The following is a 12,927-nucleotide window of genomic DNA, read 5'->3' as shown; positions in this document are numbered from 1 at the left end:
GGGAATATGAAGTAAAGCAAACATGAGAGGACATCTTAAACCTGATTCTAGATCTCAGTTCTGGTTCCACACCTATTTCCTTCCAGTCCATCAGAGTTTAAAATATAGAAAATGTTATACGCCAGAAGGTGAATAAAGAGTCAGGAAGACAAAAGAGAAATATATTGCCCCCTCACATACCTACACACTCTCTTTTCAGAAGCCTTTATTAAGAGTACACTGTAAACTTTAATGCTCATGTTGACTGCTGGTTTTACAGAGCCACTCCCCTAAAAATGCGAAGAGGAGCAGAGCACTGACAAGTTTAATTTTTAGAGGAGCAGAATGCACAGAAAGGCTTTGCAAAAACCTTTTCTCATGACTTCACATCTCTGCACTATATGATAGGGCAAATCATCACCCAAGAGTGCTGAGCTCTCATCACACTTGGCAACGTGTGTTCCTGCCCACTGGTTGGAGCCTCAGGCTCTTGCTGATAAAAATCATTTGCCTAGAAACAAACCAAATGGGGTGAGACTGCACCTGCACCCCTGAGACAGGCAGGTATACCAGGTGCTAGGGCTTAGCACTATTTCTTAATTCCCACATATTATTCAGGGAACACAAGATAAAGGAGGGAGACACCATGGCAGTGCTATTCCTCCTTGGCTCTAAGTGAAAGAAAAGAGCTTACCTAAAATAAAACAGATGTATGTGTATATCTCCACATAATCCACAGGACAAAAGTCCAAACTATTAATTCTGACAAAATGCCAGATTTTATTGAAATACTATTGATTTAGTCTTTTGGTCAATTTATCACCATCATCCTTTTCTCTTAGCCACAACTGCTAGGCTGTATTTTTGAATATTTATGATGATTGTCACCAGAGTGAAACTATTCAGTCAAATCACAGCTAACAGATGATGAAAGGTTAGGGGCACTTCTGTAGACAGACAGGAGCACCCAAGAAAGATTTCTGGACAAACCTAGAATTAAAAAAAATATATATTCACTCCAAGCCCAAATATTTTAGGGCCTTCCCTAGTCTTTTCAAAGACAGCAATAAACTCATCAATCCACCAAGAGAACTTTAGCCTTTCAGCATGACCTAGGAAAACACATTTCCAAAATGCTATTTAAACACCTGACATAGCAACTGCTTATTTCCAAACTATGCTACAGAATAGTTCAAATAACTGATTGTCACTGCAGCAGAAGCTCCAAGATGTGTTGGGGTCCACTAGTGAAAGTTGGTGGGTGGTATACACACAAAAAAAAGACAGGTGCAGCAGTAATGAACTTGATCTCCAGATTCATTTGTCAGTTATGGAAAGGATTTCTATGGGCTTGTGACCCTGGGAGGAAGGCAGGAGAAGAAAGCTTTATATCCCACCAGTGCAATGAGTGAAGGCTGGTGCATCATCAGAATCAGCTGTGAAAACCCCCATGTTCAGTGGGGAAATGCTCTAGCCGTTATACCGTTGTACCAACTGTGGGTGCCACCATCAGTATGAAGTTTCCCCAAGTACTCATTCATTTTCTAATGGAGGTGGTGATTACTTTATTAATGCTCTGTGCTGAAACCAGAGCTGTCAGGTATCTGAACTGTGTACCAGAGCAGTTTACCACCCTTAGGGATGAGTGGTATGAGAATCCCAAATTAAATTTATAGAAAATAGGACATGAGGATGCTCTGCTCAGTTAAGACAGGAGCATCCAAGAAAGCTTTCTGGACAAAGCCTGGCTTATCACCAGGGCAGAGATTTTACACATGGCTGTCTTGGACTGAAGCCAAGTAATCTAAGTTCTGTCCAGGTCCCTCACCCATGTTTCAGTGACTACCCCTGCTCTATTAATAATCTCATAACTGTCATTTTGGATCAAGTCAGAGTCCAGAGGGCAATTGATCTGTGTGTAAGGGCCTAATTGAAGTTTCAGCCCCACTATAGGTAATTACATGCTAATTTGGATCTTAGTCCCCAAAAGCTGACTTTTAATTCATTAAGAAAATACCAACAGATTTATCTTCATGACAGTAAAGAAAACGCATGAACCCAAATGGATACAAACAAAGTAAAAGGTGCAATGCTGGCACAGAGCTCTTAGGAATCTGAATCTCTTGCTTTATAAGTTAAACGTAATAGGGTATAATTCACAGACAGAGTATTTTTCTATTCTAATAAATGGAATAAAGATCTGGAAGCAAAGCCTATGTGAGGCAGAATGGAAAAAAGATGCAAGATCTAAGCAGGTCTTAAATCCATAAAAGACTCACAGAAAGACATTTGCTAACTGCTGAAAACTAGTAAGAGGCAACTTTGCCTATGAAACAGGTTAATAACTCCTTGAATGAAACACATTGCCAACCCTGACTTGCAAAAAAATCTATGCAGTATTTCAAAATCCAAGACATAATGCAGAAACCTACTTCTGACATCTTCAAAAGTGGAAAATCCTCAGTCTTCCACCAGTTACCACTTTCTCTTGGAGTTATATCCATGGCTTGGGCCTGACTCTAAGCCCAGAAGCAACCCAGTTCTTCACAGACCCATAGCAAGCACCATAGCAAGCAGACTCAGCAGCAGTCTGGTTAGCTATCAAGACACAAAATCTGAGGTGTAGAGCCCAGTCAGGTGGGACTAGGTGAATGCCTAGGTAGGAGAGAAGGACAAGAGAATTCATGTAAGAACAGCAGTGCTGAGGACAGAGATACTTCAGGGCTTCTGAGGGAAATGGAGACACCGAGCCAGACCCTCAGCTTTCCTGTGATGTGAAATCCTGCTGCTACAGAAGTCAGTGGGAAATTTGCCAGAACTACAATGGTGTTGAGATTATATCTTCTGATGAACAAAACTGAGCTCATACCTTGCCATCTGCTTGATGAGACCTGCAGGCCTCACACAAAATTGCTTCACATCATTTCCCTTAAAAACAACACAAGAAAAACTTAGGAACTTTTAAACCATGACAGATCCAGAAAATTAATTCTATTTATTATACCGTATTTCCCACAAATTTTGTACCTTATGCATGTTTATGTACTACTTATTTAGGACAAGTTCAAAACTGGGTCTGGCTGGTTTTAGAGCAATAAGAGAATGAAGAGTACTCTAGTGCGTCTAGTAAGTTTAGAAACCATGGGCTGTGTTTTGGTATTTTTGGGCTTATCCTGAAGGACACTCAGCATTGCACCCTCAGCAGCAAGTTCAGCATATAACCTCACACCTGGGCTATCTATTCACTTCAGTCAAACTGGACCAGAGGTTACATACTTTGATTGACCAGGGCCTCACAGACCATGCTTTGAGCAATCAAGCTCCAAAAGGAAGGTGGGGAAAACCCAAATCCAAGGGAACCATGAGTCATAAGTACTGGTTACGTAGATATTTCAGATGGCAGAAAAGGCTCGAGGACTGTTTCTGTAACATTTGTTTATCTCAGAGGGCAGGAAAGGATGGAATACCTTCTTTTGTCAGTTCTTCCAAAGGTTAACTAAGTAACTTTCACAGGCAGGACATTGCAAACATTTAGCAATATTATTTTATCATTTCTTTTTGAGCAGTTCAGTAAGGGCAACAGTCTGTAGCAGATAAGGTATGAAGTAATGAGGGAGAAATATTAGAGATTAAAAGGTCTGACATTTATGTTTCTAGAGAAAAGAGAAACAGACAACAGCAAAACTCTCTACGTTTTAGTTTTGCAAAATTGAAGTGCTTGTTGCAGAACCTTCACATTTGGAAGTTGAATTCTAGCCTTAAATGCATACCAGTGTATACTTTCTTCCTCCGTCCGTGGTCTCTAACTGCCTTTTGGATAACTTCTAATGAATTTCAGAATTTGGGTTTTTTTGAAGATTCTTGAAAGTAACAACTCGAGGGCTAAGAGAGCCACACACTCAGTCATGACACCGTGAATCGAAGGAGAAATGATAGCACCCTCTACTGTCATTTTAGATTATTACCTTAAAGATGTCCGTATTAATCTCAGTCGTTTTACCTTGCCTGGAAAAAAGCTGCCAGAATATTTGGTTCATAATTTTAAATTCATTTTAGAAGGAATGTGACGCCTTGTGATTTATTTCTATTTTATAGTTTTGTAAATGACTGTCATATTCCACAGTTCAGATTAGTTTATCTTTTGGGATCTAAATAGAACTGAAATTTTAAATCTATGCCATCTGCTTCTGTGAGATAAGATTGAACTTTCAAAATATACCTTCTCTTTCAATAAAAGTGGCTTCTATCACACACAGACTGAATGGCAACATATGTTTCTAAAACCCACTCTCTGACTGACGAGCCCAAGAGCTAGAAAGCGTTAGTCTTCACTTCTGTAATGCATACAGCTGACAATGGAAAACTGCACAAAATAAGTTGAGATGACACCTCCATTTCCCTGCTGCAGACGCAGCCACTTCTGAAACTGATCTCCCAAAGACATATTTGTGGATCGACTACAGGGTCCTGAAGGGATTTAGTTCCAGGATCAGGGACTGAAGCACAATTTACGTTACATCGGATGAGTATACACTCCCTCTTTCTCTAATTCCTGTTGCCCCTTCTGAGATGGGCATTTGTTTGTGTTTCTGGGATCAACTAAAAACTAAAAGTAAAATCACATATACATTTAATGATGCATTTATAGGCATGAACTTATTTGCTGCAGAACTGATCTGATAGATCTCAAGTTGTTTTTAATTCACTCACAGATGAACAGAGTGAAATACATTTGCTTTATGTTATTGTAATCTACACAAAAGCATCCAGACTGTGGGATACTGAAAACAAAACTCTGGACAAATACCAAGAAAATCCTTTTCTTTAGAAACTTTATGTGGTGCATTGAGCCAAAAATGGATCAAGTCTTCCTGTATATTTAATATCTGTTTCAGTAAATGGATTTTGGAGTTTAATTTCAGGTTTCACAACTATTGCTTTTTCTATCCAGAGGAAATTTTGTCATCTTCCACCACCACCACCCCACTCCCCCCGGGAAAAATTCTCATGTATCCATTAAAATAATATTTTCTGCTGGTAATGGTTTTAAAACATTGGGTGTCAATGCTCATTCACTTTCTTGAACAAAAGTGATTTTAAGTAGAGCAGTGCAAAGTAAATACCAATCATATACATGAAAGAATAGAATTTTTCTTGAGACAAACACATAATTATCCCAGCATTGCTTTTACTCCCTGATATTGCCCAGATTTATTGTAAAACAACAAAACCAATTATGAATAAACAAAACAACTCACTAGGTTCTCAGTGAGCATTGGCTGGTGCATAAAAATCACTAGCGCTGCATACACATACATTAGCAAGTGTCTGGCCCAATATTCCTCATGGAAGGTACAGGCCTAGTGCTAGGATCCATCCGATTGTCTCAATTCAGTGTTTGTTTATTTTTATTCCTGAAAAAAAAAAAGACCTAAGACAATGAACAAAATGGTATCTGCTCTATGCTTGTATTTACTATGCATTGTTACCTGCAGGCAGAACTTGTACCATGTCTGCAGACACATCACGATTTGGGTCTGTCTTTGGTTGTCATACTCCACCTCAACCTTGCTTCACAAGGGGGTTGATACGCTCTCCTGTTGTTCTTCGTTCTATGTTTTTGTGTTCTTCAGACTTGGCTGACTGCAGAAAAATGAAATCCACATTCAAAGATCACAACCTCGGTCCTCCTGTCCCCTCCTCAACTCTTAGCAGGGCCATAACGCTTCCAAGGCCACTTCCATCTAACCAGACTTAGATGCTTCATTGTAACCATTTCTGTTAATACTTTATTTCACTTACAGTGTTGATGTATATATACAGTTTAAGACAAAAGTATTCTCTCCATTTAATAGATGGTAATCTCTTTAGGCCAAGGGCCACATTTCACAGCATATAAATCAAGGTTCTTGACTTGACGTACAGTTCTGTGGCCTTCAGACAAGTTGCTATGGTGTTTTGCTATTGCTGACTGACATCTCCTGAAATGTAGCTTTCATGTCAAGGCCTAGGACATTAAGCAAAGGTTCCTCTGATCTCTGGATGAAACTCAGTGCAGGGTCAGAAGACAGCTGTGGTGTTTCGTTCACTATAAACAGTGTTGTGGACCTTCTGGGATCTTAGGCAATTTTATAGCATGCATCACCCCAAAGCAGCTAAACGCAAGCATCGGGCACCTAGGAACACCAGGTGAAGGAGCTGTAGCATCATGGCAGGCAGATCTCAGATAAGAGCCTAACACTGCTCTTACCTTGGTCTTCCAGCACGGCACCATGGCCCAACAGTAACAGCATTGGGGTCAGGTCCCAGGAACAGCAAAGCAAAATCTTACAGCAAAGGAATTCAGGGAAAATGTCTGCACATAGTTCTCCACATTCTTTCCCTGTTACTGACATCCACCTCTCCACTGAAGTCTATTTTATCACACCTGCTTATGCCCACTAGGTGGTAGCAAAAAGGCGAGGAAGCGTTTCCAGGGCTCCCGTGTCCACCAGCGCACACGTGTCTGCAGGGCAGCCCTGGAGTCAAGGTGCTCATGGTGGTGGGTAGGTGGGGCAGATGCCCTAAGGAGCAGCAATTGTGTAGATCAGGGGTGCAAAACTCGGTTTCACTGGGGCCACATCAGCCTTGCGGTTGCCTTCAAAATGTCAAATGTAATTTTAGGACTGTATAAACGTAGGAGTAACCAATGAAAATGAGTTTGACATGCCTGGTGTAGATCCTGCACTAGCAACTTGCTGAAGAGTAAATGCTTCTCAAACTTCAAGGCAAGTTGCAACAAATACTTTGCTTTTTCAGAGCTACAAAATAGGGAGAATGGAATGTTTGGGGACTTTTCTATTGAAAGCATCCCCTAAACCTGCAGAGGGGTGATGCTGTCCCACACACAAGTTGTCAAAGCATGAAGGTTTTCATGTTCAGCTCATTTCTTCAGAGTGTGCTACATATGGTGAGACCAACCCTAGGGAAAGTGCTAGGGGCCAAATAGAAGAGTAGGGTAAAGGCAGTTCATGGTGTTCTGATGGCATTATTACTTCATTTCAGAATACCTACAATTAATAAATTAACCATCTGTTGGGATGAAGATTCAGGAACAAACTTAGAGACACAAACATTGATCTCCTGCTCCACATCTGTAACACTGCAGTAGAGCTTAGTGAAAAAAAATGAAACTTTTGATCTTAGAGAAGTTTTCATTTTCCTTACAGGCACAAACTCAGTATTTTTTAAATGGAAGATAAGGTTATTTTTGGTGGAAAGAGAGTGGAAGAATTGCCTTGAAATAATTAGGACATTTACATTAGAAAAGAAAGACAATAAACTGCTTGACTCAGGGCAAGTGCTTAATTTCAAAGCGCAGCTTTACCAGAGACACTGACCTCTACATTAGTGCTACTGGGTCACCTCATGGGACACCATGATGCAGCCTGTCTCTAGCTAGCCTCTGCTTATTTGAAAGACTCCCTCAGCACACTGATCGGAATTACCACACTACAGGAAAAAACTTCCGCTGAAACATTCTTGCAATATATTTGGATTGCCAAGAAAAAAAGTGTCTTTTATTTGGAAAATTGCTCCAGGAACTCCCGATCATCTCTCGTGAATGGAGCAGGAAGGCCACGATTTCAGAGTCAAAAAAGCAAAGCTCAGCAAAATGCCTGACCTCCTCTTGGGCACATACAACATCCCAACTACTGCTGTAGCCTAGTAGAAAGGATGGGAAAACAGCTGTGCAGTTGTTGGTACCAACCAAGTAGCCCTGGGAAGGATGCAATTTGTTTCTCTTCTCAGGCTCCTCAGTGTTTAAGCTGCAGCAGTTCAGACTTCTTGAGAGAAATCCTTACCAGACTGCAATTTAGTGGAGTTCTTATTGTTCTACAAGAGAAAAGCACACAAGGAAAAAAACCAAACAGAACTAAACCAGTAACTCTTCATTGAAAGTGGATTGTTTCAAGAGCAAAAATTCAGAAAATGTCCTAAGTCAAAGAGGATTAACTATATTAGATTTTCCTTCCTGCATTCCTGCAGGTTTGATTCACAGGCAAGGTAATCAATAATCCACATTTTTCCTGATCTTAGCAACATCCTAGAGATGGTACTTTCATGGGGATAAACTGTTCAGCAGTTTCCTCAGTATATTAATCACAAGCAACCCTTTCTTGAATGTCAGGCACTCCTGTACTTATGCTATTTTTTTTTTTTTTTAAGGCAATATTAAAAACACAATTAAAAAAATCCCTGGTTTATTTGACCATTAGTTCATATTCTTTTCACAAGACAAGTTTGACTTGGAACACAGTCCCTGTGGCACCTCCGTTTCCTCATATAAGTTATTACTTGTCACAGTTCCTGCATTTAAGTTATAACCCCGTCTTGCTCCATTTTTAGATTTCACCATAAAAAGAATGCTTTAAATCAAGGTGAATACTTTTCTGTTGCTGTGGTGGACTTCACAAAGGCTTTTCCTGATGTCAAATACCTTTGCTTTTGGAGATGAAAGTTTTCCCACTGACAGGATATGTAGCCTTTCACCTCCAAGATGCTGTTTTGAATCTTGCCCTTCTCAATTGCCAAAGTGTCAGAGAGCAGCAATTTAGATTACAAGAGTTGAAGGATCTTGATCTAATTTCCAGGAAAAAGACATTCAGAAAGCAGACAAGGAGTCCATTAGGCCTCTTTCTTTGAGATTGGCCTTGTTCACCAGAGAGTTAATAATCAGGAACTAAAGATAGACTAGCTCATTTATGAAATAATGTGGATCTTTTCAGTAAGTCATGCAATTAAGTAGCTTACAGATTTAGTAGACTTTAGATTTGGTCAGGGAGAAGTTATCCAGTGACCAGAAGCATGTGCTGCATGTATCATGCTAATGGGAATTGTAATACCTTTGCTTTATCTCCTGCCAGCAAGAAGGGGCTGGTGACCGCAGCATCACCTTCTCAATAATTGGTTGCCTCTGTGCTAGTGCCTACCCAGGCTTCCTCCAAATCAGGGTTAGAGCACAAGCAGAAGAAAAAAGTTCTCTTTGTGCCTGCCTGAAACATACCCATCCCATAGTTAAACAGAGTATTCTGTTATGATGTTCTTCATGGATGATGGTCCAGGAGCAGCTGTAGTAATAAACTCTCTTGCCCTGTGCAATTTCATTAACCTTGTTCAATTTGTATCTATGAGCTTTGCAGCCTTGAGTGTCACCTTATTTTCTCCCATCAGATGAACAAGTTAGTCATGCATGGTTTTATTCATAAATGTAACATGACCTTGTTTATATGAGCCCCAAAGCTTTTGGGTAAGCACAGAGCCTAGACAAATGGGGATGCTGGCCCTGAAACTAAAAAACATTTTTTGAGCACACTGTACTGCCTGACTAAGAATAAGAAAACATCTTAAAGAGAGATCATAAGGAAAGCAAGCAGGAGGAGGACTTCAATTAAAGTCAAATCCAAAGGCTTTCCATGCACACACACACTAATGAAAGCAAAACCAAAATTCATACACACTATGCATGGAAGCAGGGGAGAGCTGCTCTTTGGGTATGACCCACAGTGTGCTGCAACAGTACAGATACTGCAGTTGGCTCTTGCCACTCCTGCTGCCACTGCTTGCCATCTTTACCTTTTTGGGGAGCAAGAGGGAATGACAGCTGCCCTGGGATCTTTCTATTATGCCATTGTACTCCTCTGTCAGCTGTAGTGGTCAGACTTAGTGTTCAGGAATTTTCCATTTTCGGCTTTACAGACAGGTATTTTTGGTTCTGACAGGTTTCTCCCCTTTCTTCCTGGTGAATGCTGAGGTGAAGAAACTGCTGTGTTTCTCAGCACTATCTAGTACATACGTGAACAACTTCCCCTTGGTGTAAGCAGTTTCTCACAGACCTTTTCTTCCTGACATGGTTATAAAAGTCCCACTTCACCTTCACAGTCTTCAGCCATTTTTTTGTCATGTCTTTTTTTGCTTTCCTGACATCCCTGGTTTTGTTGACCTTTATCCTCTTTCTTTGGCTTTGTGATGTTGCGTTGATTCTGCTGATTTATGTTTTTTACTGTGTCCTTATCTATTCCACACCCCAGCGTTAAGATAACTGGCCATTTTTCGCTCATCACGTACTTCTGACTTGGTAATAAATATCTTGATGTCCCTTTTAGTTACTTTCCCATTCCAAGTCTATGCTATTCTGTGCTGTGTTCAGTGAAGTCCGTAGCCCCCCCTCAAAAGGTCAGTGAAAGTCATGTTTGTGCATATCAGAACCCAATTTGACAATAAAAGCTTAAGTTTTCCCATGTTTTACTTTGCAGAAACTTAAAACGAGAAATATAAAAAGAAGTGGAGATATTTCCCAATCCACATTTCACACTAGAGCAGAGATTTTTATTATCTTACTGATGTGTGTTTCACTGCTATTCCAAAAGTTCCAGGTGGGTATTTCTCAGGGGATTAGGACGCATGAAGCCAGTGGGTGTTTTCATGGGACTCTCGGGGCCCTGACTTTGAGCATTCACCTACCTGCAAAGCTGAGCATGATTGTTTTTCAAATATTTGGAAGGTAAATGGAACAATATGTTGGATCAAGAGCTTCAATCTCTTGTTCTGGATTCTGGCAACAGCTTGCTGTAGGACTCTGGAAACACAGAAGATTCCTATACTAACACAAAGGATGTTAAGATCTTGAATTGGAAGATTCTATAAAAACGCAACAGAAGATCAATGTACCATGTTATACTACATGACACGGAGCTGAATGCAGGAAATGGATTTAGTAAAATACATGAGCTTGAATGTCCTTAGTAGAGAAGAAAACATTCATTGAAGATGGACTAATAAGTCTTGAAATCCGTCTGCAAGTAAAGTTGTTTTGTTTTCCTTAATTTTATTTACCACTACATTGATTAGATAAAATTCTCCATTCTAAGTGACATAACATCCATAGTTTTGCTTTTTACTGTACAAGAAACAACAACAACAAAAAAACAAATAGCAGGTGTCTTGCCTGAGTTGTTTAGGAAGTTAACCTGTATGTCATGGATATTGAGTACAATGCCACCTTCAATCTTTTTCAGTCCTGGATGCCATTTTATTCAACATAGCACCAGTTAGGGCAAGTAATCAAGGCCAAGAGGATATACAAAACTTAACAGTTTGTTAGAAAAATATTCTTAAGATCAACACGATGGACCTCAGGCTGCTGTATTAATTGAGTCCTACCAGAGAATTTCCTAGTCCGTATCTGGTAATCACATACCACCTGAAGGCAAACCTTTATTTTTGTGTACTAGGCCCTGGAAAAAAAAGTTTGCAATATTTTTTATATTACTTTACGTGCACATGTGCTTTACTGAGGTTATGTAAATGCCTCTCAGTAGTTTTTAATCAACATTCTGCCTGGGAGTTTGAATTTCCCTTTATACAACATGGACAACTCCTCAGCTTCCTGCCTACAGGCTACATTCTCAGGCTAAAGCTTCTGAAATAAAACATTCCATGTTTTGTTCACTTTCTTGCTCTACTTTTACAAACTACCTATTTAAAATTGCCAGTATTGAAACGTGAAACCTAAATGAAACAGACAGAAATATTAAAACTAGCCTAAGGATACAGTCACAGCAGCCTCTGAAGGTACAACATACCTGGGAACTGTCTTGTCCTCTGACAAGAGAAACACTATTTTTCAAGATGAGATTATACTTGCCAGAGCATGCACAGACACTGACATCTCTTCCTATCTAATTTTTAGTAAATGTTCCTAACAAATCACAGGTTCATTTAAAACAATGCACAGTGCTCTTTTCTGGTTGTTACATGCATATAATTTTTTTAGAGCAATTTTTTTGCAAGGACAGGAGGATAATCTCTCACACTACCTGATAGCAAATTAGTAGGTCATGTTTGCAATTACTGCATTTCGTATGCCGTTTAGTAATTTCTGTAGAATTCATTTTACAGATTCATTAAAACACACTCAGACTTTTTAAACAATGGACATTTAATCTGAGAATAGAAGTGTAGTTGGTTCAATGTAGTGTTGCACCGGCAGTAACAGCAAACAGTATGGGAATGCACAGAAACCTGGATGGAGTTGTTCTTATCTCCCGCTACCACAGTTTATATTTAGAAACAAGAAATCATGATCAAGGCCATTGTTAGAATTCTGAACTGGGCTCTACATGTTTGAACATGTGATTCAAAGCCCAAGTTTACCTGAAAGATGCAGCCCAAGATCAAACATTCACCTTTCAGGGAATGGGAAGCACCAAGAACATTGGACTATGTGAGTTTAAGTTTCTGCTGTGTTGCTCGGTGTGCCACCTCTACAGTGTGGGAGTAGGAGAGAAAGTGAAGGTGAGGGGAGGGTTTCACAGGTGGCTTCTCCTGGTCTGAGCAAGTGTAAGGGGCAGAGCAGAGAGGCAAGAAAGTGGGTCTGGGTGTTTCTTGTTCCTGAGTCCTGCTTCGAGGTGTCCAAGTGAGAAGGGTGGATGAGTAGGGACAAGACTAGCCCTTTGGTAATCACAGTCCCTCCTGAGTCAAAGGTCTCTGTGGTCTTGAGCATTCTTCTGACCTATCCTGCTTCTGACTCACACTCCAAGTCCCCAGTACATTCCCTCCTCTGATCCAGATGTCATATCTCTCCTCCCTGCACTGCAGTGACCCACTAAGGGCTCAAATGACCTAACTACATTGTTCAGTCTGCAAGTCCTTCTTTTGTCCTCATCAACTCCTTTCCTTCCAGCTTTCCCCTGATTCCAAATCCCTCCTCACCACTCTTGTGTCAAATACCACACTTCCCCTTAGATGTCCCATAAGTTAACCACAGTGACCTCAGCCTCTCCCATTCAAGAGCATCTCCTCATTAAGCCCTCTCCTGTTTAAAACTCTCAGTCCTGACCCTGCAACCCAACCTGGACCCTCTTACCACCCTCTTCTCACTCCTCCCCTCACCCCCAATCCTCTAGC

This window comes from Streptopelia decaocto (genome assembly GCF_964273445.1).
Source record: "Streptopelia decaocto genome assembly, chromosome: 3".
NCBI lineage: Eukaryota > Metazoa > Chordata > Aves > Columbiformes > Columbidae > Streptopelia > Streptopelia decaocto.
Note: the sequence above shows the minus strand (reverse complement) of the source record.